This window comes from Phalangium opilio, unplaced genomic scaffold, assembly GCF_054372755.1.
Source record: "Phalangium opilio isolate 3A_F unplaced genomic scaffold, DU_Popi_V2 ptg000037l_1, whole genome shotgun sequence".
NCBI classification, from domain to species: Eukaryota; Metazoa; Arthropoda; class Arachnida; order Opiliones; family Phalangiidae; genus Phalangium; species Phalangium opilio.
The window spans coordinates 5,577,661-5,605,106 of NW_028324160.1; the positions used below are offsets into that span (position 1 = coordinate 5,577,661).

General features: G+C 33.4%; 1 long non-coding RNA gene across 1 annotated transcript; it reads left to right on the forward strand.

Moving 5' to 3' along the window:
• The first annotated feature begins 19,583 nt into the window (after positions 1–19,583).
• Positions 19,584–26,857, forward strand: LOC149683482 (uncharacterized). Its single transcript, XR_016384164.1, has 2 exons — positions 19,584–19,874; positions 26,281–26,857. It is a non-coding gene; the product is annotated as an uncharacterized LOC149683482 (long non-coding RNA).
• The last annotated feature ends 589 nt before the right edge of the window (positions 26,858–27,446 follow it).

Genomic DNA, 27,446 nt, shown 5'->3' on the forward strand with positions numbered 1-27,446 from the left:
CAGATATAAGGTTGGAAGACGGTTTAGGTCCCCACTTGTAAACCTGAAATTAGCTCAAAACTTAAGTGTTAAGCCTTTAAAAGTTCCGATTACCTAAATTTCATTATAATAATCAATATTTAAACTATAAAATTAAGATATACATGAAATTAGAAAATGTGTGTTTAAAAGACCCCACTTGTCTGTTGAAATGACGGTGAAGGTCCCCACTTGTAAATTTATCGAGTGTGAAAAATGAAATTGAAATACTTGATGGAACCATATAGGCTTTGACACTAATTCAAAACCTAATAATTTATACACAAATGTCCCCAGATATGAGGTTGGAAGACGGTTTAGGTCCCCACTTGTTAACCTGAAATTAGCTCAAAACTTAAGTGTTAATCCTTTAAAAGGTCCGATTACCTAAATTTCATTATAATAATCAATATTTAAACTATAAAATTATAATATACATGAAATTTGATAATGTGTGTTTAAAAGACCCCACTTGTCTGTTGAAATGACGGTGAAGGTCCCCACTTGTAAATTTATCGAGTGTGAAAAATGAAATTGAAATACCTGATGGAACCATATAGGCTTCGACACTAATTCAAAATGTAATAATTTATACACAAATGTCCCCAGATATAAGGTTGGAAGACGGTTTAGGTCCCCACTTGTAAACCTGAAATTAGCTCAAAACTTAAGTGTTAATCCTTTAAAAGGTCCGATTACCTAAATTTCATTATAATAATCAATATTTAAACTATAAAATTATAATATACATGAAATTTGATAATGTGTGTTTAAAAGACCCCACTTGTCTGTTGAAATGACGGTGAAGGTCCCCACTTGTAAATTTATCGAGTGTGAAAAATGAAATTGAAATACCTGATGGAACCATATAGACTTCGACACTAATTCAAAATCTAATAATTTATACACAAATGTCCCCAGATATAAGGTTGGAAGACGGTTTAGGTCCCCACTTGTAAACCTGAAATTAGCTCAAAACTTAAGTGTTAAGCTAAAAATAGGACTGATTACTTAAATTTCATTCTGATAATCAATATTTTAACTATAAAATTATAATATACATGAAATTTGATAATGTGTGTTTAAAAGACCCCACTTGTCTGTTGAAATGACAGTGAAGGTCCCCACTTGTAAATTTATCGAGTGTGAAAAATGAAATTGAAATACCTTATGGAACCATATAGGCTTCGACACTAATTCAAAATCTAATATTTTATACACAAATGTCCCCAGATATAAGGTTGGAAGACGGTTTAGGTCCCCACTTGTAAACCTGAAATTAGCTCAAAACTTAAGTGTTAAGCTAAAAATAGGACTGATTACTTAAATTTCATTCTGATAATCAATATTTTAACTATAAAATTATAATATACATGAAATTTGATAATGTGTGTTTAAAAGACCCCACTTGTCTGTTGAAATGACAGTGAAGGTCCCCACTTGTAAATTTATCGAGTGTGAAAAATGAAATTGAAATACCTTATGGAACCATATAGGCTTCGACACTAATTCAAAATCTAATATTTTATACACAAATGTCCCCAGATATAAGGTTGGAAGACGGTTTAGGTCCCCACTTGTAAACCTGAAATTAGCTCAAAACTTAAGTGTTAAGCTAAAAATAGGTCTGATTACTTAAATTTCATTCTGATAATCAATATTTTAACTATAAAATTATAATATTCATGAAATTTGAAAATGTGTGTTTAAAAGACCTCACTTGTCTGTTGAAATGACAGTGAAGGTCTCCACTTGTAAATTTATCGAGTGTGAAAAATGAAATTGAAATACCTGATGGAACCATATAGGCTTCGACATTAATTCAAAATCTAATAATTTATACACAAATGTCCCCAGATATAAGGTTGGATGACGGTTTAGGTCCCCACTTGTAAACCTGAAATTAGCTCAAAACTTAAGTGTTAAGCTAAAAATAGGACTGATTACTTAAATTTCATTCTGATAATCAATATTTTAACTTTAAAATTATAATATACATGAAATTTGAAAATGTGTGTTTAAAAGACCCCACTTGTCTGTTGAAATGACTGTGAAGGTCCCCACTTGTAAATTTATCGAGTTTGAAAAATGAAATTGAAATACCTGATGGAACCATATAGGCTTCGACACTAATTCAAAATCTAATAATTTATACACAAATGTCCCCAGATATAAGGTTGGAAGACGGTTTATGTCCCCACTTGTAAACCTGAAATTAGCTCAAAACTTAAGTGTTAATCCTTTAAAAGGTCCGATTACCTAAATTTCATTATAATAATCAATATTTAAACTATAAAATTATAATATACATGAAATTTGATAATGTGTGTTTAAAAGACCCCACTTGTCTGTTGAAATGACGGTGAAGGTCCCCACTTGTAAATTTATCGAGTGTGAAAAATGAAATTGAAATACCTGATGGAACCATATAGGCTTCGACACTAATTCAAAATGTAATAATTTATACACAAATGTCCCCAGATATAAGGTTGGAAGACGGTTTAGGTCCCCACTTGTAAACCTGAAATTAGCTCAAAACTTAAGTGTTAATCCTTTAAAAGGTCCGATTACCTAAATTTCATTATAATAATCAATATTTAAACTATAAAATTATAATATACATGAAATTTGATAATGTGTGTTTAAAAGACCCCACTTGTCTGTTGAAATGACGGTGAAGGTCCCCACTTGTAAATTTATCGAGTGTGAAAAATGAAATTGAAATACCTGATGGAACCATATAGACTTCGACACTAATTCAAAATCTAATAATTTATACACAAATGTCCCCAGATATAAGGTTGGAAGACGGTTTAGGTCCCCACTTGTAAACCTGAAATTAGCTCAAAACTTAAGTGTTAAGCTAAAAATAGGACTGATTACTTAAATTTCATTCTGATAATCAATATTTTAACTATAAAATTATAATATACATGAAATTTGATAATGTGTGTTTAAAAGACCCCACTTGTCTGTTGAAATGACAGTGAAGGTCCCCACTTGTAAATTTATCGAGTGTGAAAAATGAAATTGAAATACCTTATGGAACCATATAGGCTTCGACACTAATTCAAAATCTAATATTTTATACACAAATGTCCCCAGATATAAGGTTGGAAGACGGTTTAGGTCCCCACTTGTAAACCTGAAATTAGCTCAAAACTTAAGTGTTAAGCTAAAAATAGGACTGATTACTAAAATTTCATTCTGATAATCAATATTTTAACTATAAAATTATAATATTCATGAAATTTGAAAATGTGTTTAAAAGACCCCACTTGTCTGTTGAAATGACAGTGAAGGTCCCCACTTGTAAATTTATCGAGTGTGAAAAATGAAATTGAAATACCTGATGGAACCATATAGGCTTCGACACTAATTCAAAATCTAATAATTTATACACAAATGTCCCCAGATATAAGGTTGGAAGACGGTTTATGTCCCCACTTGTAAACCTGAAATTAGCTCAAAACTTAAGTGTTAATCCTTTAAAAGGTCCGATTACCTAAATTTCATTATAATAATCAATATTTAAACTATAAAATTATAATATACATGAAATTTGATAATGTGTGTTTAAAAGACCCCACTTGTCTGTTGAAATGACGGTGAAGGTCCCCACTTGTAAATTTATCGAGTGTGAAAAATGAAATTGAAATACCTGATGGAACCATATAGGCTTCGACACTAATTCAAAATCTAATAATTTATACACAAATGTCCCCAGATATAAGGTTGGAAGACGGTTTAGGTCCCCACTTGTAAACCTGAAATTAGCTCAAAACTTAAGTGTTAAGCTAAAAATAGGACTGATTACTAAAATTTCATTCTGATAATCAATATTTTAACTATAAAATTATAATATTCATGAAATTTGAAAATGTGTTTAAAAGACCCCACTTGTCTGTTGAAATGACAGTGAAGGTCCCCACTTGTAAATTTATCGAGTGTGAAAAATGAAATTGAAATACCTGATGGAACCATATAGGCTTCGACATTAATTCAAAATCTAATAATTTATACACAAATGTCCCCAGATATAAGGTTGGAAGACGGTTTAGGTCCCCACTTGTAAACCTGAAATTAGCTCAAAACTTAAGTGTTAAGCTAAAAATAGGACTGATTACTTAAATTTCATTCTGATAATCAATATTTTAACTATATAATTATAATATACATGAAATTTTAAAATGTGTGTTTAAAAGACCCCACTTGTCTGTTGAAATGACAGTGAAGGTCCCCACTTGTAAATTTATCGAGTGTGAAAAATGAAATTGAAATACCTGATGGAACCATATAGGCTTCGAAACTAATTCAAAATCTAATAATTTATACACAAATGTCCCCAGATATAAGGTTGGAAGACGGTTTAGGTCCCCACTTGTAAACCTGAAATTAGCTCAAAACTTAAGTGTTAAGCCTTTAAAAGTTCCGATTACCTAAATTTCATTATAATAATCAATATTTAAACTATAAAATTAAGATATACATGAAATTAGAAAATGTGTGTTTAAAAGACCCCACTTGTCTGTTGAAATGACGGTGAAGGTCCCCACTTGTAAATTTATCGAGTGTGAAAAATGAAATTGAAATACTTGATGGAACCATATAGGCTTTGACACTAATTCAAAACCTAATAATTTATACACAAATGTCCCCAGATATGAGGTTGGAAGACGGTTTAGGTCCCCACTTGTTAACCTGAAATTAGCTCAAAACTTAAGTGTTAATCCTTTAAAAGGTCCGATTACCTAAATTTCATTATAATAATCAATATTTAAACTATAAAATTATAATATACATGAAATTTGATAATGTGTGTTTAAAAGACCCCACTTGTCTGTTGAAATGACGGTGAAGGTCCCCACTTGTAAATTTATCGAGTGTGAAAAATGAAATTGAAATACCTGATGGAACCATATAGGCTTCGACACTAATTCAAAATGTAATAATTTATACACAAATGTCCCCAGATATAAGGTTGGAAGACGGTTTAGGTCCCCACTTGTAAACCTGAAATTAGCTCAAAACTTAAGTGTTAATCCTTTAAAAGGTCCGATTACCTAAATTTCATTATAATAATCAATATTTAAACTATAAAATTATAATATACATGAAATTTGATAATGTGTGTTTAAAAGACCCCACTTGTCTGTTGAAATGACGGTGAAGGTCCCCACTTGTAAATTTATCGAGTGTGAAAAATGAAATTGAAATACCTGATGGAACCATATAGACTTCGACACTAATTCAAAATCTAATAATTTATACACAAATGTCCCCAGATATAAGGTTGGAAGACGGTTTAGGTCCCCACTTGTAAACCTGAAATTAGCTCAAAACTTAAGTGTTAAGCTAAAAATAGGACTGATTACTTAAATTTCATTCTGATAATCAATATTTTAACTATAAAATTATAATATACATGAAATTTGATAATGTGTGTTTAAAAGACCCCACTTGTCTGTTGAAATGACAGTGAAGGTCCCCACTTGTAAATTTATCGAGTGTGAAAAATGAAATTGAAATACCTTATGGAACCATATAGGCTTCGACACTAATTCAAAATCTAATATTTTATACACAAATGTCCCCAGATATAAGGTTGGAAGACGGTTTAGGTCCCCACTTGTAAACCTGAAATTAGCTCAAAACTTAAGTGTTAAGCTAAAAATAGGACTGATTACTTAAATTTCATTCTGATAATCAATATTTTAACTTTAAAATTATAATATACATGAAATTTGAAAATGTGTGTTTAAAAGACCCCACTTGTCTGTTGAAATGACTGTGAAGGTCCCCACTTGTAAATTTATCGAGTTTGAAAAATGAAATTGAAATACCTGATGGAACCATATAGGCTTCGACACTAATTCAAAATCTAATAATTTATACACAAATGTCCCCAGATATAAGGTTGGAAGACGGTTTAGGTCCCCACTTGTAAACCTGAAATTAGCTCAAAACTTAAGTGTTAAGCTAAAAATAGGACTGATTACTAAAATTTCATTCTGATAATCAATATTTTAACTATAAAATTATAATATTCATGAAATTTGAAAATGTGTGTTTAAAATACCTCACTTGTCTGTTGAAATGACAGTGAAGGTCTCCACTTGTAAATTTATCGAGTGTGAAAAATGAAATTGAAATACCTGATGGAACCATATAGGCTTCGACATTAATTCAAAATCTAATAATTTATACACAAATGTCCCCAGATATAAGGTTGGATGACGGTTTAGGTCCCCACTTGTAAACCTGAAATTAGCTCAAAACTTAAGTGTTAAGCTAAAAATAGGACTGATTACTTAAATTTCATTCTGATAATCAATATTTTAACTTTAAAATTATAATATACATGAAATTTGAAAATGTGTGTTTAAAAGACCCCACTTGTCTGTTGAAATGACTGTGAAGGTCCCCACTTGTAAATTTATCGAGTTTGAAAAATGAAATTGAAATACCTGATGGAACCATATAGGCTTCGACACTAATTCAAAATCTAATAATTTATACACAAATGTCCCCAGATATAAGGTTGGAAGACGGTTTATGTCCCCACTTGTAAACCTGAAATTAGCTCAAAACTTAAGTGTTAATCCTTTAAAAGGTCCGATTACCTAAATTTCATTATAATAATCAATATTTAAACTATAAAATTATAATATACATGAAATTTGATAATGTGTGTTTAAAAGACCCCACTTGTCTGTTGAAATGACGGTGAAGGTCCCCACTTGTAAATTTATCGAGTGTGAAAAATGAAATTGAAATACCTGATGGAACCATATAGGCTTCGACACTAATTCAAAATCTAATAATTTATACACAAATGTCCCCAGATATAAGGTTGGAAGACGGTTTATGTCCCCACTTGTAAACCTGAAATTAGCTCAAAACTTAAGTGTTAATCCTTTAAAAGGTCCGATTACCTAAATTTCATTATATTAATCAATATTTAAACTATAAAATTATAATATACATGAAATTTGATAATGTGTGTTTAAAAGACCCCACTTGTCTGTTGAAATGACGGTGAAGGTCCCCACTTGTAAATTTATCGAGTGTGAAAAATTAAATTGAAATACCTGATGGAACCATATAGGCTTCGACACTAATTCAAAATCTAATAATTTATACACAAATGTCCCCAGATATAAGGTTGGAAGACGGTTTAGGTCCCCACTTGTAAACCTGAAATTAGCTCAAAACTTAAGTGTTAAGCTAAAAATAGGACTGATTACTAAAATTTCATTCTGATAATCAATATTTTAACTATAAAATTATAATATTCATGAAATTTGAAAATGTGTTTAAAAGACCCCACTTGTCTGTTGAAATGACAGTGAAGGTCCCCACTTGTAAATTTATCGAGTGTGAAAAATGAAATTGAAATACCTGATGGAACCATATAGGCTTCGACATTAATTCAAAATCTAATAATTTATACACAAATGTCCCCAGATATAAGGTTGGAAGACGGTTTAGGTCCCCACTTGTAAACCTGAAATTAGCTCAAAACTTAAGTGTTAAGCTAAAAATAGGACTGATTACTTAAATTTCATTCTGATAATCAATATTTTAACTATAAAATTATAATATACATGAAATTTTAAAATGTGTGTTTAAAAGACCCCACTTGTCTGTTGAAATGACAGTGAAGGTCCCCACTTGTAAATTTATCGAGTGTGAAAAATGAAATTGAAATACCTGATGGAACCATATAGGCTTCGACACTAATTCAAAATCTAATAATTTATACACAAATGTCCCCAGATATAAGGTTGGAAGACGGTTTAGGTCCCCACTTGTAAACCTGAAATTAGCTCAAAACTTAAGTGTTAATCCTTTAAAAGGTCCGATTACCTAAATTTCATTATATTAATCAATATTTAAACTATAAAATTATAATATACATGAAATTTGATAATGTGTGTTTAAAAGACCCCACTTGTCTGTTGAAATGACGGTGAAGGTCCCCACTTGTAAATTTATCGAGTGTGAAAAATGAAATTGAAATACCTGATGGAACCATATAGGCTTCGACACTAATTCAAAATCTAATATTTTATACACAAATGTCCCCAGATATAAGGTTGGAAGACGGTTTAGGTCCCCACTTGTAAACCTGAAATTAGCTCAAAACTTAAGTGTTAAGCTAAAAATAGGACTGATTACTTAAATTTCATTCTGATAATCAATATTTTAACTATAAAATTATAATATTCATGAAATTTGAAAATGTGTGTTTAAAAGACCCCACTTGTCTGTTGAAATGACAGTGAAGGTCTCCACTTGTAAATTTATCGAGTGTGAAAAATGAAATTGAAATACCTGATGGAACCATATAGGCTTCGACATTAATTCAAAATCTAATAATTTATACACAAATGTCCCCAGATATAAGGTTGGAAGACGGTTTAGGTCCCCACTTGTAAACCTGAAATTAGCTCAAAACTTAAGTGTTAAGCTAAAAATAGGACTGATTACTAAAATTTCATTCTGATAATCAATATTTTAACTATAAAATTATAATATTCATGAAATTTGAAAATGTGTTTAAAAGACCCCACTTGTCTGTTGAAATGACAGTGAAGGTCCCCACTTGTAAATTTATCGAGTGTGAAAAATGAAATTGAAATACCTGATGGAACCATATAGGCTTCGACATTAATTCAAAATCTAATAATTTATACACAAATGTCCCCAGATATAAGGTTGGAAGACGGTTTAGGTCCCCACTTGTAAACCTGAAATTAGCTCAAAACTTAAGTGTTAAGCTAAAAATAGGACTGATTACTTAAATTTCATTCTGATAATCAATATTTTAACTATAAAATTATAATATACATGAAATTTTAAAATGTGTGTTTAAAAGACCCCACTTGTCTGTTGAAATGACAGTGAAGGTCCCCACTTGTAAATTTATCGAGTGTGAAAAATGAAATTGAAATACCTGATGGAACCATATAGGCTTCGACACTAATTCAAAATCTAATAATTTATACACAAATGTCCCCAGATATAAGGTTGGAAGACGGTTTAGGTCCCCACTTGTAAACCTGAAATTAGCTCAAAACTTAAGTGTTAATCCTTTAAAAGGTCCGATTACCTAAATTTCATTATATTAATCAATATTTAAACTATAAAATTATAATATACATGAAATTTGATAATGTGTGTTTAAAAGACCCCACTTGTCTGTTGAAATGACGGTGAAGGTCCCCACTTGTAAATTTATCGAGTGTGAAAAATGAAATTGAAATACCTGATGGAACCATATAGGCTTCGACACTAATTCAAAATCTAATATTTTATACACAAATGTCCCCAGATATAAGGTTGGAAGACGGTTTAGGTCCCCACTTGTAAACCTGAAATTAGCTCAAAACTTAAGTGTTAAGCTAAAAATAGGACTGATTACTTAAATTTCATTCTGATAATCAATATTTTAACTATAAAATTATAATATTCATGAAATTTGAAAATGTGTGTTTAAAAGACCCCACTTGTCTGTTGAAATGACAGTGAAGGTCTCCACTTGTAAATTTATCGAGTGTGAAAAATGAAATTGAAATACCTGATGGAACCATATAGGCTTCGACATTAATTCAAAATCTAATAATTTATACACAAATGTCCCCAGATATAAGGTTGGAAGACGGTTTAGGTCCCCACTTGTAAACCTGAAATTAGCTCAAAACTTAAGTGTTAAGCTAAAAATAGGACTGATTACTAAAATTTCATTCTGATAATCAATATTTTAACTATAAAATTATAATATTCATGAAATTTGAAAATGTGTTTAAAAGACCCCACTTGTCTGTTGAAATGACAGTGAAGGTCCCCACTTGTAAATTTATCGAGTGTGAAAAATGAAATTGAAATACCTTATGGAACCATATAGGCTTCGACACTAATTCAAAATCTAATATTTTATACACAAATGTCCCCAGATATAAGGTTGGAAGACGGTTTAGGTCCCCACTTGTAAACCTGAAATTAGCTCAAAACTTAAGTGTTAAGCTAAAAATAGGTCTGATTACTTAAATTTCATTCTGATAATCAATATTTTAACTATAAAATTATAATATTCATGAAATTTGAAAATGTGTGTTTAAAATACCTCACTTGTCTGTTGAAATGACAGTGAAGGTCTCCACTTGTAAATTTATCGAGTGTGAAAAATGAAATTGAAATACCTGATGGAACCATATAGGCTTCGACATTAATTCAAAATCTAATAATTTATACACAAATGTCCCCAGATATAAGGTTGGATGACGGTTTAGGTCCCCACTTGTAAACCTGAAATTAGCTCAAAACTTAAGTGTTAAGCTAAAAATAGGACTGATTACTTAAATTTCATTCTGATAATCAATATTTTAACTTTAAAATTATAATATACATGAAATTTGAAAATGTGTGTTTAAAAGACCCCACTTGTCTGTTGAAATGACTGTGAAGGTCCCCACTTGTAAATTTATCGAGTTTGAAAAATGAAATTGAAATACCTGATGGAACCATATAGGCTTCGACACTAATTCAAAATCTAATAATTTATACACAAATGTCCCCAGATATAAGGTTGGAAGACGGTTTATGTCCCCACTTGTAAACCTGAAATTAGCTCAAAACTTAAGTGTTAATCCTTTAAAAGGTCCGATTACCTAAATTTCATTATAATAATCAATATTTAAACTATAAAATTATAATATACATGAAATTTGATAATGTGTGTTTAAAAGACCCCACTTGTCTGTTGAAATGACGGTGAAGGTCCCCACTTGTAAATTTATCGAGTGTGAAAAATGAAATTGAAATACCTGATGGAACCATATAGGCTTCGACACTAATTCAAAATCTAATAATTTATACACAAATGTCCCCAGATATAAGGTTGGAAGACGGTTTATGTCCCCACTTGTAAACCTGAAATTAGCTCAAAACTTAAGTGTTAATCCTTTAAAAGGTCCGATTACCTAAATTTCATTATATTAATCAATATTTAAACTATAAAATTATAATATACATGAAATTTGATAATGTGTGTTTAAAAGACCCCACTTGTCTGTTGAAATGACGGTGAAGGTCCCCACTTGTAAATTTATCGAGTGTGAAAAATTAAATTGAAATACCTGATGGAACCATATAGGCTTCGACACTAATTCAAAATCTAATAATTTATACACAAATGTCCCCAGATATAAGGTTGGAAGACGGTTTAGGTCCCCACTTGTAAACCTGAAATTAGCTCAAAACTTAAGTGTTAAGCTAAAAATAGGACTGATTACTAAAATTTCATTCTGATAATCAATATTTTAACTATAAAATTATAATATTCATGAAATTTGAAAATGTGTTTAAAAGACCCCACTTGTCTGTTGAAATGACAGTGAAGGTCCCCACTTGTAAATTTATCGAGTGTGAAAAATGAAATTGAAATACCTGATGGAACCATATAGGCTTCGACATTAATTCAAAATCTAATAATTTATACACAAATGTCCCCAGATATAAGGTTGGAAGACGGTTTAGGTCCCCACTTGTAAACCTGAAATTAGCTCAAAACTTAAGTGTTAAGCTAAAAATAGGACTGATTACTTAAATTTCATTCTGATAATCAATATTTTAACTATAAAATTATAATATACATGAAATTTTAAAATGTGTGTTTAAAAGACCCCACTTGTCTGTTGAAATGACAGTGAAGGTCCCCACTTGTAAATTTATCGAGTGTGAAAAATGAAATTGAAATACCTGATGGAACCATATAGGCTTCGACACTAATTCAAAATCTAATAATTTATACACAAATGTCCCCAGATATAAGGTTGGAAGACGGTTTAGGTCCCCACTTGTAAACCTGAAATTAGCTCAAAACTTAAGTGTTAATCCTTTAAAAGGTCCGATTACCTAAATTTCATTATATTAATCAATATTTAAACTATAAAATTATAATATACATGAAATTTGATAATGTGTGTTTAAAAGACCCCACTTGTCTGTTGAAATGACGGTGAAGGTCCCCACTTGTAAATTTATCGAGTGTGAAAAATGAAATTGAAATACCTGATGGAACCATATAGGCTTCGACACTAATTCAAAATCTAATATTTTATACACAAATGTCCCTAGATATAAGGTTGGAAGACGGTTTAGGTCCCCACTTGTAAACCTGAAATTAGCTCAAAACTTAAGTGTTAAGCTAAAAATAGGACTGATTACTTAAATTTCATTCTGATAATCAATATTTTAACTATAAAATTATAATATTCATGAAATTTGAAAATGTGTGTTTAAAAGACCCCACTTGTCTGTTGAAATGACAGTGAAGGTCTCCACTTGTAAATTTATCGAGTGTGAAAAATGAAATTGAAATACCTGATGGAACCATATAGGCTTCGACATTAATTCAAAATCTAATAATTTATACACAAATGTCCCCAGATATAAGGTTGGAAGACGGTTTAGGTCCCCACTTGTAAACCTGAAATTAGCTCAAAACTTAAGTGTTAAGCTAAAAATAGGACTGATTACTAAAATTTCATTCTGATAATCAATATTTTAACTATAAAATTATAATATTCATGAAATTTGAAAATGTGTTTAAAAGACCCCACTTGTCTGTTGAAATGACAGTGAAGGTCCCCACTTGTAAATTTATCGAGTGTGAAAAATGAAATTGAAATACCTGATGGAACCATATAGGCTTCGACATTAATTCAAAATCTAATAATTTATACACAAATGTCCCCAGATATAAGGTTGGAAGACGGTTTAGGTCCCCACTTGTAAACCTGAAATTAGCTCAAAACTTAAGTGTTAAGCTAAAAATAGGACTGATTACTTAAATTTCATTCTGATAATCAATATTTTAACTATAAAATTATAATATACATGAAATTTTAAAATGTGTGTTTAAAAGACCCCACTTGTCTGTTGAAATGACAGTGAAGGTCCCCACTTGTAAATTTATCGAGTGTGAAAAATGAAATTGAAATACCTGATGGAACCATATAGGCTTCGACACTAATTCAAAATCTAATAATTTATACACAAATGTCCCCAGATATAAGGTTGGATGACGGTTTAGGTCCCCACTTGTAAACCTGAAATTAGCTCAAAACTAAAGTGTTAAGCTAAAAATAGGACTGATTACTTAAATTTCATTCTGATAATCAATATTTTAACTTTAAAATTATAATATACATGAAATTTGAAAATGTGTGTTTAAAAGACCCCACTTGTCTGTTGAAATGACTGTGAAGGTCCCCACTTGTAAATTTATCGAGTTTGAAAAATGAAATTGAAATACCTTATGGAACCATATAGGCTTCGACACTAATTCAAAATCTAATATTTTATACACAAATGTCCCCAGATATAAGGTTGGAAGACGGTTTAGGTCCCCACTTGTAAACCTGAAATTAGCTCAAAACTTAAGTGTTAAGCTAAAAATAGGACTGATTACTTAAATTTCATTCTGATAATCAATATTTTAACTATAAAATTATAATATACATGAAATTTGATAATGTGTGTTTAAAAGACCCCACTTGTCTGTTGAAATGACAGTGAAGGTCCCCACTTGTAAATTTATCGAGTGTGAAAAATGAAATTGAAATACCTTATGGAACCATATAGGCTTCGACACTAATTCAAAATCTAATATTTTATACACAAATGTCCCCAGATATAAGGTTGGAAGACGGTTTAGGTCCCCACTTGTAAACCTGAAATTAGCTCAAAACTTAAGTGTTAAGCTAAAAATAGGACTGATTACTTAAATTTCATTCTGATAATCAATATTTTAACTATAAAATTATAATATTCATGAAATTTGAAAATGTGTGTTTAAAAGACCCCACTTGTCTGTTGAAATGACAGTGAAGGTCTCCACTTGTAAATTTATCGAGTGTGAAAAATGAAATTGAAATACCTGATGGAACCATATAGGCTTCGACATTAATTCAAAATCTAATAATTTATACACAAATGTCCCCAGATATAAGGTTGGATGACGGTTTAGGTCCCCACTTGTAAACCTGAAATTAGCTCAAAACTTAAGTGTTAAGCTAAAAATAGGACTGATTACTTAAATTTCATTCTGATAATCAATATTTTAACTTTAAAATTATAATATACATGAAATTTGAAAATGTGTGTTTAAAAGACCCCACTTGTCTGTTGAAATGACTGTGAAGGTCCCCACTTGTAAATTTATCGAGTTTGAAAAATGAAATTGAAATACCTGATGGAACCATATAGGCTTCGACACTAATTCAAAATCTAATAATTTATACACAAATGTCCCCAGATATAAGGTTGGAAGACGGTTTATGTCCCCACTTGTAAACCTGAAATTAGCTCAAAACTTAAGTGTTAATCCTTTAAAAGGTCCGATTACCTAAATTTCATTATATTAATCAATATTTAAACTATAAAATTATAATATACATGAAATTTGATAATGTGTGTTTAAAAGACCCCACTTGTCTGTTGAAATGACGGTGAAGGTCCCCACTTGTAAATTTATCGAGTGTGAAAAATGAAATTGAAATACCTGATGGAACCATATAGGCTTCGACACTAATTCAAAATCTAATATTTTATACACAAATGTCCCCAGATATAAGGTTGGAAGACGGTTTAGGTCCCCACTTGTAAACCTGAAATTAGCTCAAAACTTAAGTGTTAAGCTAAAAATAGGACTGATTACTTAAATTTCATTCTGATAATCAATATTTTAACTATAAAATTATAATATTCATGAAATTTGAAAATGTGTGTTTAAAAGACCCCACTTGTCTGTTGAAATGACAGTGAAGGTCTCCACTTGTAAATTTATCGAGTGTGAAAAATGAAATTGAAATACCTGATGGAACCATATAGGCTTCGACATTAATTCAAAATCTAATAATTTATACACAAATGTCCCCAGATATAAGGTTGGAAGACGGTTTAGGTCCCCACTTGTAAACCTGAAATTAGCTCAAAACTTAAGTGTTAAGCTAAAAATAGGACTGATTACTAAAATTTCATTCTGATAATCAATATTTTAACTATAAAATTATAATATTCATGAAATTTGAAAATGTGTTTAAAAGACCCCACTTGTCTGTTGAAATGACAGTGAAGGTCCCCACTTGTAAATTTATCTAGTGTGAAAAATGAAATTGAAATACCTGATGGAACCATATAGGCTTCGACATTAATTCAAAATCTAATAATTTATACACAAATGTCCCCAGATATAAGGTTGGAAGACGGTTTAGGTCCCCACTTGTAAACCTGAAATTAGCTCAAAACTTAAGTGTTAAGCTAAAAATAGGACTGATTACTTAAATTTCATTCTGATAATCAATATTTTAACTATAAAATTATAATATACATGAAATTTTAAAATGTGTGTTTAAAAGACCCCACTTGTCTGTTGAAATGACAGTGAAGGTCCCCACTTGTAAATTTATCGAGTGTGAAAAATGAAATTGAAATACCTGATGGAACCATATAGGCTTCGACACTAATTCAAAATCTAATAATTTATACACAAATGTCCCCAGATATAAGGTTGGAAGACGGTTTAGGTCCCCACTTGTAAACCTGAAATTAGCTCAAAACTTAAGTGTTAAGCCTTTAAAAGTTCCGATTACCTAAATTTCATTATAATAATCAATATTTAAACTATAAAATTAAAATATACATGAAATTTGATAATGTGTGTTTAAAAGACCCCACTTGTCTGTTGAAATGACAGTGAAGGTCCCCACTTGTAAATTTATCGAGTGTGAAAAATGAAATTGAAATACCTTATGGAACCATATAGGCTTCGACACTAATTCAAAATCTAATATTTTATACACAAATGTCCCCAGATATAAGGTTGGAAGACGGTTTAGGTCCCCACTTGTAAACCTGAAATTAGCTCAAAACTTAAGTGTTAAGCTAAAAATAGGACTGATTACTTAAATTTCATTCTGATAATCAATATTTTAACTATAAAATTATAATATTCATGAAATTTGAAAATGTGTGTTTAAAAGACCCCACTTGTCTGTTGAAATGACAGTGAAGGTCTCCACTTGTAAATTTATCGAGTGTGAAAAATGAAATTGAAATACCTGATGGAACCATATAGGCTTCGACATTAATTCAAAATCTAATAATTTATACACAAATGTCCCCAGATATAAGGTTGGATGACGGTTTAGGTCCCCACTTGTAAACCTGAAATTAGCTCAAAACTTAAGTGTTAAGCTAAAAATAGGACTGATTACTTAAATTTCATTCTGATAATCAATATTTTAACTTTAAAATTATAATATACATGAAATTTGAAAATGTGTGTTTAAAAGACCCCACTTGTCTGTTGAAATGACTGTGAAGGTCCCCACTTGTAAATTTATCGAGTTTGAAAAATGAAATTGAAATACCTGATGGAACCATAACGAAATCACAAAATCGGTAACGAAATAACAGAATGAAAAAATTAGTAAAAAAATCACAAAATCAGTAAAGAATTCGCGAAGTCCATTACAAAATTCACGAAATCCAAGAAAAAGTCTCAGAATCCAAGGAAATCACAGGAAATATCTTAAAATCTAACAAAATCCGTGGGATTTTATCGAATCTTGAAATGAAACAAAATCCGACTAAATCAAACGATACCCGAAGAAATCAAATTGAATTTCGAAATCCCGGACATTTTTTCCAAAACGTCCGACCCTTCGCTCTACTCCTTATCTCCGACGGCAGCTGATGCGATATATACACTGTTCCAGCTTCGGTTGTCAGTACGCGCAATGCTAGGTCGCTATGTGAGGTAGGTTTTTGCGTACTGCCAACAGAAGAAAGCAATACTAATATTTAGGATTTTAAAACGCGATATTCTGTATAGATAGTTTTCACACATGGAGGATTCATACCATTTACACAAGGAGGTAAAAGCAGACGGGTTTTTGTCCGCCAGATAGCCCGGCCTCCTGGTGTAAATGGTATGAATTCTCCATGTGTGAAAACTATCTATACTGAAAAAAATATTTGTTCGTCGTTACATAGAGACCTAGTTTGGCTTGTGCTGAAAACCAATGCTGGAACAGAGTATATATCGAATAATCATAATAAGTTGCCATAGAACGGTTTAAAAATTTATTTACAAAAAACCTTCCTCGCCATTCAAATCAATAAAACCACAGGAAAAAATGAATCTAATCTATCAAACAACAAAATAAATCCTCCTCTCGCAAAGACTTAATAACTCATACTTTTACACAAAAAACTTCTTCTGTTATCAACAAATGTTTAGCCATTAAAACCAAAAAATAAAAATATTAAGAATGGTGAAAATCGAGCTTCCTCAACTTAAACTCCATAAATTAAAACTTAAAAAGTATATACAACCCAAGGTTTACTCGTTCAGCACACGCAAAGTGAATTTGTTTACATTAGGATTCGGTGCTAATAGGGAATCTCAGAGCAGGATTCTAGCCATGTCAATATCAGGTTAATGTCAATATACATTATGCATGACGTCACGAGTGACGACTTCTACACCTGCCCCCATTAATTGACGCAGAAAGACCCAGAACACGGCTGTTAAAGATTCCAAGCAGATGAAATCTATGAATTCCTCCCCATATATTTGAGGAGAATTCTTAACAAACACTTCGATTTTGAATTTGTGTCAAACCCTATAAGATTGTTTTAGGTATTTCAACAGACGAGTGGGGTCTATTAAACACACTTTTTCTAATTTCATGTATATTATAATTTCATAGTTAAAATATTGATTATTATAATGAAATTTAGGTATTTGACCTATCTCTAGCTTAACACTTAAGTGTTGAGCTAATTTCAGGTTTACAAGTGGGGACCTTAACCGTCTTCCTACCTTATATCTCTGGACATTTGTGTATAAATTATTAGATTTTGAATTAGTGTCAAAACCTATATGGTTTCATCAAGTATTTTAATTTCATTTTTCACACTCGACAAATTTACAAGTGGGGACCTTCACTGTCATTTCAACAGACAAGTGGGGTCTTTTAAACACACATTTTCAAATTTCATGTATATTTTAGTTTTATAGCTAAAATATTGATTATCAGAATGAAATTTAAGTAATCAGTCCTATTTCTAGCTTAACACTTAAGTTTTGAGCTAATTTCAGGTTTACAAGTGGGGACCTAAACCGTCTTCCTACCTTATATCTGGGGACATTTGTGTATAAATTTTTAGATTTTGAATTAGTGTCAAAGCCTTTATGGTTCCATCAAGTATTTCAATTTCATTTTTCACACTCTAAAAATTTACAAGTGGGGACCTTCACTGTCATTTTAACAGACAAGTGGGGGTCTTTTAAACACACATTTTCAAATTTCATGTATATTTTAGTTTTATAGCTAAAATATTGATTATCAGAATGAAATTTAAGTAATCAGTCCTGTTTCTAGCTTTACACTTAAGTTTTGAGCTAATTTCAGGTTTACAAGTGGGGACCTAAACCGTCTTCCTACCTTATATCTGGGGACATTTGTGTATAAATTTTTAGATTTTGAATTAGTGTCAAAGCCCATATGGTTACATCAAGTATTTCAAGATAATTTTTCACACTTGATAAATTTACAAGTGGGGACCTTGGCTGTCATTTCAACTGACAAGTGGGGTCTTTTAAACACACATTTTCAAATTTCATGTATATTATAATTTTATAGAAAAAAATATTGATTATCAGAATGAAATTTAAGTAATCAGTCCTGTTTCTAGCTTAACACTTAAGTTTTGAGCTAATTTCAGGTTTACAAGTGGGAACCTAAACCGTCTTCCTACCTTATATCTGGGGACATTTGTGTATAAATTTTTAGATTTTGAATTAGTGTCAAAGCCCATATGGTTACATCAAGTATTTCAAGATAATTTTTCACACTTGATAAATTTACAAGTGGGGACCTTGGCTGTCATTTCAACTGACAAGTGGGGTCTTTTAAACACACATTTTCAAATTTCATGTATATTTAATTTTATAGTTAAAATATTGATTATTTTAATGAAATTTTGGTAATCAGTCCTATTTCTAACTTAACACTTAAGTTTTGAGCTAATTTCAGGTTTACAAGTGGGGACCTAAACCCTCTTCCTACCTTATATCTGGGGACATTTGTGTATAAACTATTAGATTTTGAATTAGTGTCAAAGCCTATATGGTTCCATCAAGTATTTCAATTTCATTTTTCACACTTGATAAATTTACAAGTGGGGACCTTGGCTGTCATTTCAACAGACAAGTGGGGTCTTTATACACACATTTTCTAATTACATGTATATTACACTTTTGTAATTAAAATATAGATTATTATGATGAAATTTTAGAAATAGGATCTTTACGGTTCCTTCAAATATTTGAAGATATTTTTTTAAACTCGAAAATTTTACAAGTGGGGACCTTCGCTGTCATTTCAACGGACAAGTGGGGTCGTTAAAATACATGTTTTCAAAATTTATTTTAATTCACTTTTTTTAATTAAAATATTGATAATTATGATGAAATTTACAGTATATTGTAACATGGCTGCCAGAATCTTTGGAGCTTCCACTCCTTGGTTCTGGCAGGGCATATCTAGCCTCCATGTTACAAGCCACTCCCCCTTCCACAGTTGTAATCTAGATTAAATTAGAATGCTGTTATCAGTTATCTGTTGATGGTTGAAGAGACCAGTTCTCTCCTTTGTTGAACTAAAGTAGTTTAAACGGAGTTTTTCTGTATTAACCAAGTTGGGTTACGGGATCGTTATCCCTTTGTTATTTCATTAATAAACTAAAGAAGAATTGTCTTCTTAAATTGGATAATTAAAGTAAGTTGTCTTGATTCTTTTTTATGGCCCTCGGGAGATACTCCCTTAGTTAAATTATTCTACGGAGGGTTACATAAAAATGGCGCCCGAACAGGGACACGACTAAGCCTCGGTCAGTCCCATAGAAATACTGTTTATCATTGTCGGTTAGGATATCCGCCCCCCATGTGGCTCTAAGCCTTGGCTTCCACATTGATAGATAGTTAATAAGATAATTGTTTTAAATTAAATCTAACTTAATCAGGAATAAATTAAACACTAAATTAAGAAATAAAATTATCTTTATTATAAAATTATCGAATTAAGATGACTTACTGTTTATATTGTATAAATTTAACCTAACTTGATTGATGTAAATTGTTTTGATTATTGTAAATTTATTAAATTAATCATGGCTTACTCGGACGCTAACAATCAAAAATGGAGGTCTCCTCGAACATCAGAGGAGGAGGAGGAGGATTTAATATTAAAGAAAAGGGAAGAACTATCAAAAGAAGATCTGTTTACGTCTACGGAAGACGATGGCGACATGCTAGCACCGCCAGAGACAGATAATCCTTTGGAGGATTTCAACAGGATTCTTCGAATTGAGGATGAGAAAGACGAGGAGGATTCAGATACACGAAAGAGGACGGCCGCCTCTTCAGAATCGGAAGTCTCCTCTTACCAACTATCCCCTCAAAATAGTAATTCTGCCCCTAAGGGAAGTTCAACTCCCTCAAATATCCCTCCTCAAACCGGGATTGATTCCCTTATTCCTTCCAAATCAGAGTCCACAAATGTTAAGCCTAAAGTTAGTTTTGCTAATACACTACCTAATCCTAGTGTCAGAACAATTGGAACCCAATTTTCTCCGTCCCAACAAATCCCTCAATTAGGACCAGACACTTCCGACGAGGAATTAAAAGCCTTTATATTGCCCTTGCTCCAAACACTGGCAGATAATTCAAACCAAAATGTAGCAATACAAAAAGCTCTAGTTACTAGTTTTGATAGGTTAGTTAGGGATCTACCCATGTTAATAAATAGAGGTTCAACTCCTCAAACGGGAAAAGTCCCTATTGAACCGCCAGAAAGGTTAGCCTTTATGGGATCGTCTAATGATAATGCCGCTGAATTTTTAGCTGCTTTTGAGGAGTATGCTAAATTTCACAAGCTATCAAATGAAGAAAGGTTAGCTGCTTTGCCTCTCCTTTTAAGAGGACGTGCCTTGTATTGGTACAGGGATTTAGTCCGTCAATATGACGAAATGTGTAGTTTAAGGCCTTCCCATCCTCATTTAACTTGGAATACTTTTAAGAGACACTTTAAGGTTCAGTTTAGAGATTCTGAAGCTGATTCTAAACTTAAGATAGAAATAAACCATAGAAGTCAGAAAGATAAGGAGTCGGTGGAGGATTTCTTCGGGGAAGTAATGAAGCTGAATCTAGGGATGACCCATCCCCTTTCCGAGAAGGAGTTAGTTCCAATTATTAAGAGCAACTTGAAAGATGAACTTAGAACTCCCCTCCTTTTCTTACAATTTACCACTATGGAACAGTTAAGGAATTCCTGTAAAACCATAGAAAAGGATATTGAAGTCAGGAAAAAGAATGCTGAGAAAAAGGAAAAGAGGAAATCTCCCCCAAAACCTAAGGTTAAAGCAGAGTCCTTTTGCCCAGCCAATAAAGGCTCAGCCCATAGTCAGTGTTCCCCCGGGCATTGTCAAAGCCCTTGTCCTTCTTCTCCATCATATCCTACATGGGAATATCCCTTGAAACCCTTAGACTCGAGATCGCAAGCAAGAGCTCAGAATACTTCAAATAGAGGTCAGCGATCTTATAATAGATATTATAATCAGAGATCTAAGTCCCCTGGTCGTCAGTTGGCCGTGTCTTACCCCTCTACACGTACGATCACCTGTTACAGTTGTCAGGAACCTGGTCATCTTGCACCCGATTGTCCAAATAAAAATATGATCCAGTCGGGGGAAGCCCAGACGGGAGAGGTCCCACGTGGTCCCTCTCCCGGCGCCCAATAAATTCTCCTAGTAAAAAGCGTGTCGCGTTCCCTTTAAGGATTGAATCAGTCAAGAAAGGTTCAGTTTATAAAAGGGTTACAATTCCTGTTACTTTTGAACACGCGACAGTTCACGCTAAATTAGATAGCGGGGCCGATGCCTCTTTTGTTAGTCTTGACCAGTGGCAGAAAATCTGTAAACATAGAAATTCTTCAGAGTTACCTGAAGATGAAGAATTAGACTGTGTAGTTTGGGGCGACGGCCGTTATACGTTTACAAAAGGGTCTCACGAGTTAGAATTTACTCTTAAGTCAATTGACAGTGAGAAACAATTCAAATTTAAATTCTACATAGTTCCTTCCCTTAATAGTGACTTTATATTGGGTCAAGATTTTCTTGAAGAAAACAGGGTCAAATTAGATTTTGAATCATCTCAATGCTTAGTGGGTAACTTAAGGATCCCTTTTTCAATTCAATCAGAAAAGGATCCAATAGATAAGGAGATTGTAGAGAATATTAGGGACGCAGTTTCCGCAGCCCCTATTACTGATGAACAACGTCATCAACTAGAAACCCTTTTATTGAAATTCCCTGAGTTGTTTTCTGATAAAGTAGGAAGAACAGGACTAGTATTCCATGAGATTCACACGGGTACTAGTCCGCCCATCAAATCTCAGCCTTATCGAGTTAATGATCAGAAAAGGAAGATCATTGAACAACATGTAAGGGAAATGTTAGATGACGGGATAATCAGACCTTCAGTTTCTCCTTGGGCTTCGCCCGTAGTTTTAGTTGATCAAACAAAACGGGGTAAACCCTATCGGTTTTGTATTGATTACAGAAAACTTAATCAGGTTACCATTAAAGACCCTTATCCTTTACCTAATATAGAGGACATGTTAGCTAGGGTTGGAAGACCTAAATATATAACAACACTTGACCTTAAATCAGGGTACTGGCAAGTGGAAATGCACCCAAAGAGCAGAGAAAAAACTGCCTTCGTGACTCATATGGGAAAGTACGAGTTCAATGTACTCCCTTTTGGGCTATGTAATGCCCCTAGCTCCTTTCAACGTCTAATTGACGAAATTTTTAGGGATGCAGATTACTTCCAATTAATAGACTATTTAGATGATTTGATCTCGCTTAGCGAAGATTGGGATCAACACTTAACGTGTTTAGAGTATGTCTTAAATAGGCTAAAGGAAGCGGGTCTCACCCTACAGTTAAAGAAATGTCGTTTCGCTCAGAAAGAAGCTACCATATTTGGTCACATTGTAAATGAAAAAGGGGTGCATATAGATCCTTCTAAGATAGAAGCCATTCAAAAATTTCCTCCTCCTAAAAATATTAAGGAAGTTCAAAGATTTTTAGGGATGGCAGGTTGGCACAACCGTTTTATTAATCACTACTCTCAAATAGTAGCACCTATTAATAAACTTAAACGGAAGGATCAGAAATTTATTTGGGGATTCGAACAGCAACAAGCGTTCGACAAAATTAAGGAAGCCATTTGTAAGGCTCACCCCTTAGCTTCCTTTAGAAGGGATTCCCCATGCATCTTAACTACCGATGCTAGTGATGCAGGGTTAGGCGCCCTTCTTTCCCAATTACAAGATAACGTAGAAGTCCCTATAGCTTATGCTAGCACAGGGCTTAAGGATGCCGAAACTAGGTACTCTACTAGCGAGAAAGAGTGTTTAGCCATATGTTGGGCAGTTAAGAAGTTTAGGCCCTTTCTAGAAGGTCGTAAATTCACTGTCCTCACTGACCATCAGGCTTTACAATGGTTGTTTAACATAAGGGAACCAAATTCTCGTCTAGTCAAATGGGCAATGTACCTTCAGACTTTTGATTTTACCATAAAGCATAAAAAAGGAGTAGAAAACGTAGTAGCTGACGCTTTGTCGAGGGCCCCGATTAACGTTTTGAGTATAAATTTTAGCTCATCTACTTCTAATTCTAAGAGTAATTTGGATCCAACTAGTAGTAGCACTAGTCAAAATTCTACCGGTAGTAGTACTAGTACAACGTCTTCTAGTGAGTCTGTAGAAGGTCGAATACGTCCTCCAGGTTCTAGATCCTTATACTCAGTTTTTACGATAGAAGATGTCAGAACATCTCAAAGGGAAGACCCATTTGCGTCCCCTATTATAAATTCCTTGCAAGGACCTAACCCAGTTAGGAATAAAATGTTTGAAATAAAGAATGATCTTCTGTATAGAAGACCTTATAGAAATCATCCGGAAAAGATTTATTTACCTCCTCGATTAAGGCTAGAAGCTATGAGGTTGTTACATGACCACCCACTATCAGCTCACAGGGGCAAAGATAAGACCCTTAGTAAGGTTACTTATAGATATTGGTGGCCCACTGTAATTAGTGACGTCCAGGATTATGTTAGAGGGTGTACTTTATGCCAACAATTTAAGGCTAGAAATAGAAAAAAGCCAGGGCTAATGCAACCCTCAGAAATAACAAGTCCTTGGGACCAAATAAGTGTCGACATAATGGGACCATTCCCTTCTAGTAGACACCACTACAAATATCTAATAGTTTTTGTCGATTACATGACAAAATTTGTGGAAATGATACCACTAAAAACTATTACTGCTAAGACCTGTGTTCAGGCATTTAAGTCTATTATTACTAGGTGGGGAGCTCCTAAAGCTATCCTTAGTGACAGAGGGGTACAATTTACTTCGAAACTTTGTCTGCAAACTTGCAGAGCCTTTAGGATCAATCCAAAGTTTACTACCCCTTATACTCCTAAAGGAAATCCCACTGAACGAGTCAATAGAGTAATAGGTGAATTAATATCATTCTACGTAGGGAATCACCATGATAGATGGGATGAATCCCTTGACCTTCTTCAATTCGCTATAAATTCCGCACCCCATGAAACAACGGGCAGATCCCCGTTTTTCTTGAATTTAGGGCGGGAGCCACGTCTCCCTTGGGATTTAGATATTGAGGAACCCATTCAGGACAATGATGACCCCAGTCGTGATAAGGCTTTGAAGGTTCTTAAGGAACAATTAGCATTCAGCAATGAATTGTCTAAGTTAGCAAAGGCCCACCAGAAAAAATATTACGACCTCCGCCATGACCCGTTAGAGTTTGCGGTAGGAACCTTAGTATGGATGGAAACTCATCCTTTATCCAGTACGACAGGTCAGCTCATGAAAAAGCTTAGTCCTAAATGGGCAGGTCCCTTCAAGATAGTTGCAAAGCACTCTCCCGTTGTTTACGAGTTAGAAGACGCTAACTCTGGGCAAAACGTAGGGAAAGTTAACCTAGAACATCTTAAACTTTATTGGACTAATGTAGCTGTCTTCGAAAACGCCGAAAATACCCCCGTTTCTCAATCCGAAGTCGCTGATGAAATCGAAGGTAGTCCTCCTACGAATGGTGGAAGCATGCACCACCAATCTGCGGAGACTTCTTCAACTACTTCATCTGAAGCATCATCATCTTCTACATCACCGTCATCTCCGGACGGTCAGGAAGTCCGTCAACCGATTCTTCCTGCAATTACCGATGTCCCTCCAACCACGACATCAACTTCAGTAGAAGAGCAAGCAGCGGATCAACCGATCCTTCCTGCAGTTCGGGATGGTTCACTTCCGTCTACAGATTCAGATAGTGAACCGGGCATGGCCCTTTTTGAAGACCCTCCTCTCCTCCTTTTTACCTATCATGATATGAGGGCTTTTCAGCTCGATCATCCCTCTAACGATAGCCCGCCTTCTGCGGCAGGGGGGGCTTCCCCGTCTGATCAAGAATCAGTCGTGGAAAATGAGCTACATACACCAATTTCCAGTTTCACAGAAGAAATCGTAACGCCAGACGACAAATCAACGTCTTCTGAGCGATCCATACCGGAACCTGCGTTACAGCATTCTCCCTCTTCTGGTTTTTCGGAGGAAATTGTACCTCCCGAACCGATTTCTATTTCTACCGAAGAAATAGCACATCCTGAACAGAATTCTACCCTGTCGGAAGAAACGTCAACACCTACACCACCTTCCCAATCGAAATCCCAATCGTTACGTGTGTCTGATAGTTCTTCAACCACGTTATCGGAGTCAATGAGAACGCCTCGTTTGAATAGGGCTACATTACCCGACATTTATTTAGAACCTTTTAAATTGGGATGGCGCCGAGAGGTGTGTAAGAGGGCGACGGTTCAGCCCGGAGGTAATGAAGTAGACATCTACTATCGACCTCCTGATGATGATAAAAGGTTAAGGTCCCCTTATGAGGTTCAAGTTTACCTTAACAATAATAACATAAAGAACCTAAAAAGGGAATATTTCTGTTTCACCCGAGAACCAATTTCGGTTTTCCCTTGGGAATTTATTTCCCAAGCAACGAAGAGAAATTACTGAAAAGTTTTATTTTTAGATGACCGCAGGAGAACGTCCACTACCCCAATTACTTTGATCCTCCGTAAGGAGAGCTTAATGTCACGGTAATAAGGGAAGTCCTTCGGGTACGAAAATTGGAACAGAATCTCATGCAGCACTGATGAAGAACAGATCAATATTTTGTGAAAAACATTTGTAAACGAACTTAAGAATACCTATACCCCTGCTAATGCTTTTAAGGGTTCCTCGGGGTAACCCTAAACTGAATTTTTCTATTCTATATTTTTTTTATTATAAACCAGTTCCTAAAGAGGGGGGGGATGTAACATGGCTGCCAGAATCTTTGGAGCTTCCACTCCTTGGTTCTGGCAGGGCATATCTAGCCTCCATGTTACAAGCCACTCCCCCTTCCACAGTTGTAATCTAGATTAAATTAGAATGCTGTTATCAGTTATCTGTTGATGGTTGAAGAGACCAGTTCTCTCCTTTGTTGAACTAAAGTAGTTTAAACGGAGTTTTTCTGTATTAACCAAGTTGGGTTACGGGATCGTTATCCCTTTGTTATTTCATTAATAAACTAAAGAAGAATTGTCTTCTTAAATTGGATAATTAAAGTAAGTTGTCTTGATTCTTTTTTATGGCCCTCGGGAGATACTCCCTTAGTTAAATTATTCTACGGAGGGTTACAATATGTAACGTTAGTCCCATTTTAAAATGTGGGGAACTTGGCCATCTTTTTAATGTACATCTGGGGACATACAGTTTTTTAAATCGAGTTAATGTTTTAAACGAAGTTAATTTAATGACGCCTAAAGAATTAGGAAAAGTAGTTTTCGTACGTCAAGTGTAATTAAATTATGAAAAAATCACCGTTCGGTCTGTGAGATACAAGATTTTATATTGTTATCGCTGAATAATGTATATTTTGTATTTCTAAAGTAGCGACATCTATCTGTGCTTATTGTAATGAAAACCCATTTTTGTGCCCCCACATGTACGCCGAAGAGACCATATGGTCCTCATTTCGTACAACTGGGTACCCGGGTGTGTGAAAACTTCTGGCGACATCTCTCGGATATGTGTTAATTTCCATGGTCCCCACTTGTAATGTGAAAAGACCAAGTACCTTACAAGTGGGGACTTTTTTAAAAAAATTAATTTGGGCTCTAATTAGTCTAATTATATCATTTATCTAATTACTTA